Below are 8,499 nucleotides of genomic sequence, written 5' to 3' on the forward strand. Positions count from 1 at the left end.
TATACTTAGCTTGAGTAATATAAAGTTCATCTTTAAAATGAGTGACTTCAAGACCCGAGAAGTAGCTGAGATGTCCAAGATCTTTCATCTCAAACTACTAACTAAGAAAATCCTTGAGTTCTTGAATGCCACTGAGGTCAGCACCAATTATGATCATATCATCCACATATAGGAAAGCAAAATAGTGCATTTGTTAGTGCAACGAAGAAATAAGATAGAATCATAATGATTGGCAATGTAACCCAAGCGAAAGATGGTAGAGCTGAACTTGGCAAACCAAACTCATAGAGCTTGTTTAAGGCCATAAAGTGCATGTCGAAGGCAACAAACCTTGTTTGGTTCAATAGAGAAACCAGAAGGAGGTTGCATATAAACTTTTTCATTTAAATTCTCATTAAGGAAGGTATTTTTTAATCCATCTGAAAAATGTCTCATTTACTGGCAGCGGCAATAGCTAAGAGGGCACGAATAGATGAGATTCGAGCAATCGGAGTAAATGTCTCTTCCTAATCAATCCCATACTCCTGTATAAAACTTTTTGCAACAAGACGAGTTTTATATCGTTCAATGGACCCATCAGAGCGAGTCTTGATCTTGTAAATCCACTTATAACCAACTACAGATTTCCTAGGGGGGAGAGTCACCAAATCCCAAGTATGGTTTTTAGATAATGTATTAAGTTCTTCTTTCATTGCAATTTGTCATAAAGGATCAGTGGAGGCCTTACGATAGGTGTGAGGCTCGTGTAGTGTAGCAAGGGTAGTGTAACAATGATAGTTAAGTAAATGTGTAAGAATGGATCTTACCTAAGTTAAGTGACAAGGTGGAATGTCTTGTGCAAGATCTTCAGGCAAGGTAGGAGCAAGGGACCCAAGCTCAGGATTGGGTAGCTCGTCTTCCACCTGTTCATCTTCCACCTGTTCATTAGAGGGTGATCCAAGAGAGGCATAAAAAATATTTGGTTGTTGGATAGAGAAGTCTATAGGAGGATCAGGAGTAACTATAAAAGGAATATGTGACTCATCGATCTAAGATAGGGGAGGTAGATGGGGAGGCACAAAAGTGAGAGAGCTCAACAATGGATCGATGTTCCCAAGAGACTGCGGGAGATACAAAGAGGATGGGAGATAGGATCATAACATCGATACACCTTTTGAGTTTTGCCATAGCCAAGAAAACAACAAAGTCTAGACTGAGACTCAAGTTTGTTATACTCATGTGGCTGAAGAAGAACAAAATAGGCAAAATGGAAGGAGTGAAGGTGGAGATAGTCTGGAGGTGACCCCAAAAAGAGCTCATATGGAGTTTGATTTTGGATGACAAGGCTGGAAATACGATTAATAGCATGAATAACACGAAGAGCAGCTTCACCCCAAAAAGGAGCAGGAACTTTGGTAGAGAGAAGGAGAGCACAAACAATGTCAAGAATATGACGAAATATTTATTTTATTGAGTAAGATTGTAATCTTAGGCTACAACTAATGATAACAAATAGAGACAAATTCATATTTTTCATTCAACCTAGGAGGAGTTTTAGACATAGGTTTAGAAACTTCAGCGTTAACATCAAATTGTTTACCTTTGTTTATCTTAGCAATATTAGCTTTCAACTCTTGATTATTTATTTTAAATGGAGGAATATAAAAATCTTTTTCTTTTGAGTTAGGCTCAACAACAAGTTTGGCACTAGTTAAATTTTCAACTTCAGTTTTAAATTCAACTAGTTGCTCTTCCAAACTCTTAATTTTGTCCACGTGAGATGAAATTTGATTTTTAAATTTCTCATTCAAATTATTCACTCATCCAATTTTGCAATCAATTCATCTCTTTCAAGTTTGACATTTTTAAAATTAGCTTTTAATTTTGTAGAACATTCAAGAGATTTCATACAAAAATTATAAAGCTTGCAATAGGCATCTTGAATATCATCATCATCATTCAACACAAGGTCATGCAAATCAAAACAATCAAGAGTTTTCATGATAACAGGGATCAATGGATCACACGGCAAAGATTAAAACATAATCAGAGTGTGCCTGCTCTGATACCACTTAATAGGCCAAGAATATATTGGTCCCTTGTGATAGATTAGTTGATTAATTAGTCAAGTTTAATTAATTAATCAATTTAACATGCAATGTACGTGGCAACACAAAAAAATCACCAAGTAAATAAATATGCAGCGGAAAATAAATTGACATGGTGATTTGTTTACGAATAGGGAAAATCTCTGAGGCAAAAACCCCACCGGATGATTTTAAGGTCACAAATCCTGAGAATTCACTATTATCATAACAAGCGATTACAAGTAAAGGAATCCCAATACGTTATACCAACCTACAGCTGAACCCTTACCCCAATACCCAATTGGAATTGTTCTGTAGTGACAATCTCTCCTTGTATTGCACAGCTCCTAGTACGTGACTAGCCAATCTGATGCGCGGATTCCAGTACACGACTTGATCACCAACTTGAGAAGAATGTTGGCTGCAAAGTTCTTCTGTTCATCACATGATGAAGATCATAAAGTTACTTGGTCACAAAACCCTATAGTGTACAAATACAACAGCTTCTTCAAGAAGAACTAAGGCAACCTAGGTTTTTGGTCGCACTTTTCTTCACACTTGTGAAATTGTGCTCTTATGCAACTGTGCAACTTGTGACGGCCCTTAAAATAATCCTTATATATGTTTAGGGTTGTGAGAAAACATACATTTACTGATTGGATGAAAATCAAATCTGAAAAACTGAATTTCATAAATCTCGACAAATACCCTATCTGTCGAGCAGTTATCGAGCCTCAGGCTGAAACAGTTTTTTTAAACTTAATAGATACTAGCTGTCTAGCTGGCTGTTGAGTTTGAATGAGCAGCACTTCTTCACTTGATTCTTGGACAGACTTGCATGGTTTTAACACTTTAACTTAAAACCTTGTTTCTTGAAGTACTAAACACATCCTAGATCTACCCAAATACAAGTAAAGTGCGTTTTGTCAAAAGATTAGCCAATTACATAAAAGGTTGACATATGTTCCTAACATGAATCACATATGTCCTAACAAGACTAAAACCCCTAAGTCTAAGAAGGGCAATACCCAAAAGTCTAGGCAGAAGAAGCAGCATCTCTGTCATTACTGTGGAGCAATTGGTCATACTCGACCTAATTGCTATAAGTGGTTAGCAGCTTAACAGAGCAACAACATGATCTAATCAGAAAACCAGAATTAGTTTCCATCCTCTCTTGCTCCTCTTGGAGATCTTCTCAAAGCCTTCATGTTCCTTTCAAACTTAAACAGTTTCAATTCTTCCCCCTTGACCGCCGAATCAAGGATTTGCGAAATGGAAGGGTTCTTCCAAGGTGTGGAAGGAAAAAAGCTCTAAGTGATTCAGTCACTTTTCTCTTTCCATCTCTTTTTGTTTATGCATTACTTGTGTGTTTTGCTTTCTTGTTTTGAGTTAGTCTAGTTTTATGCAATGCTTTGTTTAATATGTTTTTGTTTGTTTTCAGTTTTACTTTATTTTGTTTTTCATTAAAAAATTTTTTTTGAAAAATCAGAAAAATACAAAAATAGTGTGTTTCGTGTACGTTGGTACTTGTGTACCTCAGATGGCCATTGAAACAAAATTTTTTAAATTTTGTATTTTTTGTAACTTAGATGAGTATCTCTATGCACAACTAAGTAAGTGAGCTTTGTGGCTCATGTTTGTGATGAGTAAGATTAAGTAATCTTTTGTACTTAACACTTGTATCACTCTTTTTGACGGGAATGACTAGAAAATCTTAAGAGAAATGCATAAATAACCATCTCACCACTATTGTCCGCCAATCATAAAATGACATCTGTATGCTTCGGCATAGCAAAAGTGCAATGTCAAAAGCTTAACATCATTGGGTATTTCTTATCTTTCTCTTATATGCCCATGCATGGTATGCTTAAAAGAAAATATGCAAAGAAAATTAAAGCAAAAAGAATTAAAAAGCTTTATATATATGATTGCAAGCGTGTCTTCTAGGAGATGTGGGAGTTATAGAATGTATCTCGAAGGTGATAGTCCCCATCAAGCAGTTATGGTTGTGTGTGAGTTAAATTGATTTTCTCATATCTCAAATCGTCATAACGTGAGACACTCATGCAATCTTGCGATGTTTTTCACACACAACTTGCAATACTCTTTGCTACTTTTGATACATGTATAGGTACAATGTGATTTGGTTATCACAAGGAATACATGTTGTTAGGACATATTTGAATCATGTTAGGAACATATGTCAATATAGAATTGGCTAATCATTTGACAAAACTACTTGTAATTGGGTAGTTCTAGTATGTGTTTAATACTTTAAGGAACAAGATTTCAAATTCAAGTATTAAAGCCATGCAAATCTGTCTAAAAATCAAGTAAAGAAGTGCTAGATTTTAAAGCTCGACAGATAGAATATATTGAGGTTTAAAAGACAGCTTTAGCCTGATGCTCGACAGCTACTCTATAGATAAGCTATCTATCAAGATTTATGAAAATCAGATTTTCAGTTTTGATTTCATTTCAATCCGTGAGTACATGTTTAGGCTTTCTTTTCTCATAACCCTAAACATATATAAGGATTATTTTAAGGGTCGTCAAAGGTGGCACAGTTGCGCAAGTGTGAAGCAAAGTCTTGTTCATGCAAATTGTGACAAGAGACAAAATTTTCTCTAGTTTATCTTTCTCTTGAAGAAGCTGCTGCGTTTGTACGCCATTGGGTTTTATAACCAATGAGCTTTGTGATTTTCATTGTGTTGATGAACTGAAGAACTTTACAGCCAACATCTTTCTCAAGTTGATGATTAAGTCGCGTACTGGAATTCACGCATCTATTGGTTAGTCATGTACTGGGAGCCGTGCATTAAAAGGAGTGATTGTCACTGCAAAATAAGTCCAATTGGGTATTAGGGTAAGGGTTCAACTGTAGGTTGGTATAGGGTATTGGGATTCCTTCACTTGTAACCGCTTGTTTTGATAATAGTGGATTCTCGGGAGTAGTAATCTTAAATTCACCTGGTGGAGTTTTGCCTCTGTGGTTTTCCCCACTCGTAAACAAATCACCTGTGTCAAATTTAATTTCCACTGCATTTAGTTATTTCGTGATTTATTTGTTCTACCACGTGTTTTGCATGTTAATTGGATTAATTAATTAACTTGGCTAAATAATCAATTAATTTATCACAAGGGGTCAATACATTCTTGGCCTATCAAGTGATATCAGAGCAGGCACACTCTGATTAGTGTTAGTCTTCGATGTGTGATCCATTAATCCCTGTTTGTCATGGATAGAGGATAGTCATTCATTATACGTCATTTATTTGATGGCACTAACTATGCATACTGGAAAGTACGGATGAGAGCTTTTTTGTAGTCTTTAGATGAGAAAGTGTGGCAAGCTATGGAAATAGGCTGAACCAAGCCAAAGGAAGTGCTGGCTGATTGGGATGATGCTAAGATCAAGGCAACAAACTTCAACAGCAGGGCATTGAATGTTTTATTCAGTGCGGTCACAAATGAGGAGTTTAAAAAGATATCCTCCACTGAAACTACAAAGGAAGCATGAACCATTCTCTAGACAACCTATGAGGGAACCAAGACTGTCAAGGACTTGAAACTTCAGAGGCTCACTACAAACTTTGAAGAGATCAAGATGAAAGAGGATGAGTTGTTTGATGAGTTCTATGCCAAGCTCAAGGGCATAGTGAACCCAGCCTTCAATCTTGGGAAAACCATTCCCAAACCCAAGATTGTGAGAAAGGTACTCAAATCTCTACCTGAGAGATTTCATGCCAAAATTACCGCTATTGAGGAACCAAAAAACATCGACAAAATTCCTTTGACAGAGCTGGTTAGCAATCTGCAGACTGATGAGTTGGGTTTGATAAGGATTGGGAAATCAAATAACGGTAAGAGCATGGCACTGAAGGCCAAGAGCAGTGACATGGATGAGTCTTCAAACGATGAAGATTCTAAAATGAAGTCCTACATTACCAGGAAATTCAAGGACCATAGGCAATCTAGTTCTTCTCAGTTTAAGAGCTACGATAAAGGGAAAAAGGATGCTAGGGATGGCGGTCAATACACTGTTCCCTCAGGACCTAAGTGTTTCGGGTGTCAAAGTTTTGGACACATGAAGTAAGAGTGCCCTACGTATCTCAAGACTATTGGGAAAAGTAAAGCACTTGCTGCGACACTGAGTGACACCGAACCTGAGGATGATTTTGAAAATGAGGATGATGAAATCTTGAATGCCTTCATTGCCACTGTCAATCCTACTGAGGGGATTGTAAAAGATCTAGATAAAAAATAGGACTTGGTGGAATCTAAGTTTGAGAAAATGGGTGAACAAGATGACATCCACACAGTCTATGCAAAATTATACAAGGTCTCCAAAAAGTATGAGAAGTAGTATAGGTTGGCCACCAAGAAGCTTAGTGATGTGGAGCTTGAACGAGAATAAATCTCCAGAAAGTTTGATAAAGCCAATTAGACTATTGGAGCACTGAGAATTGAGAATAACTTCTTGGTTGAGAAGACTAAGAAGCTTGAGGCAGAGTTGTTCCAAGTTAGAGCTCAGTTGGAGAGGACTTCAAGTGCAAAGCTTGATGAGATGCTCAGCCTTCAGAAATATGCTTTTGATCGAACAGGTTTAAGGCATGATTTCTTTTCTCCTAATATTGCATCTTCCGGTACTACTGTTTTTGTTTCTCTAGCTAATAATATTGAATCTAAGAACACTGATGTCAAAACTGTTTTAGCTAGTGAGAACATAGATAAGAGTAAATCTATCTTAGGAGCACCCCCTAAGCTTGCTAAGAAAGAAACCAAAAACCCTAGGGTTAAGAAGAGTCATACCCAAAAGCCTAAACAGAAGAAGCAGCATCTCTGCCATTACTATGGAGCATCCGGATATACTCGACCTAATTGCTATAAGTAGCTAGCCACTCAACAAAGTAACAGTATGATCTCATCTAGAAACTAGATTTAGTTTTCATCCTCTCTTGCTCTTCTTGGAGATCTACTGAAAGCCCTCATGTTCCTTTCAAACTTGAACGGTTGCAACTCCTCCCCCACTTCGCTGGTTCAAGGGTTCGCTAAAAGGAAAAGTTCTTCCAAGGTGTGGAAGGAAAAAAAGCTTAAAGTGATTTTGTCACTTTTCTCTCTCTCTCCCTTTTTAATTTTGTTAGCATTATTTGTGTGTTTTTTCTTTCTTGTTTTTGAGTCAGTCTAGTTTTATGCATTGTTTTGTTAAACATGTTTTTGTTTATTTGTTTTTAATTTTGCTTTGTTTTGTTTTTCATAAAAAAAAAATTGAAAAATACAAAAACAGTATGTGTTTGTGTACATTGGTACTTGTGTACCTTGAATGGCCATTGAAACAAAGTTTTTTAAACTATGTATCTCTTGTACCTTAGATGAGCATCTTTATGCATAACGAAGCAAGTGAGCTTTGTGGCTCATGTTTGTAATGAGGAAGATTAAGTAATCTTTTGTACTTAACACTCGTATCACTCTTTTTGACGGGTAGGACTAGAAAATCCTACGAGAAAGGCATAAATAACCATTTTACTACTATTTCCCGCCAATCATGAAATGACATCTGTATGCTTCAGCATAGCAAAAGTGTAATGTCAAAAGCTAAACATAATTGAGTATTTATTTTCTGATGAGAATCAACAAGCATTCAAGGATCCATTGTATGTTCCAGTTGGGCCTATTACAAGAGCAAGATCCAAGAAGATCAAAGAAGCACTTAATGGGCTGCTTCAAGAGATTTGGGCTGATTTTAACGCAGGACATTCCAAGCTTGGCCCAAAGGAAGCTGAAAACGTAATAAATTTAATTCAAGCTATTTAGGGCTGATCTGGCTTAATTGCGAGTGATTTATGACATGAATTAATGGTTGATTGACTTTCTAGCTCTATATCAGTTAAGGCAGATTTTTTCCTATTTTAGATCTGCTAATTTCAGACCAAATCAGCTTTTATTTAGGGTTTTATTATTTAGTACGTTTTTAGGTATTTTCATTGTTTTTAGGTGCATTTAATGCTTTTTAGGTCAAATTTGATTCCTGATATGGTAAGGTATCAATTAGGAGTTATTTTAGAATATATTTTCTTGTCTGTCAAGTTTTATGGAGCCCTTAAATAGGCTCTGAAGTCTGTAAACGTTCTTCATAATATTATTGAATAAAAATCAGAAAAAATGAGGCTTTGCTCTTTTTTGGTTCTTCAAGAACTGTGAACTTATCAAGGATTCTTCCTTGTGGCGTTCAAACTTTATACTTTTGGTTTGTGATTCTTTATAATCATTGGGTCAAGGTCAACTTATACCTTTGGTTCGCGTTTCAATTATAAACGTTGGGTCAGGGTTTCTATCATAAATCTGAATTTTAGCTTTCCTGGGTAAATATTCCAATATTTTTGTTGGGTCTCAAAGCGTGTCGATTGAGGTTCGCATCATTTGGTATTAGAGC

This window comes from Castanea sativa, chromosome 3, assembly GCF_040712315.1.
Source record: "Castanea sativa cultivar Marrone di Chiusa Pesio chromosome 3, ASM4071231v1".
Lineage (NCBI taxonomy): Eukaryota > Viridiplantae > Streptophyta > Magnoliopsida > Fagales > Fagaceae > Castanea > Castanea sativa.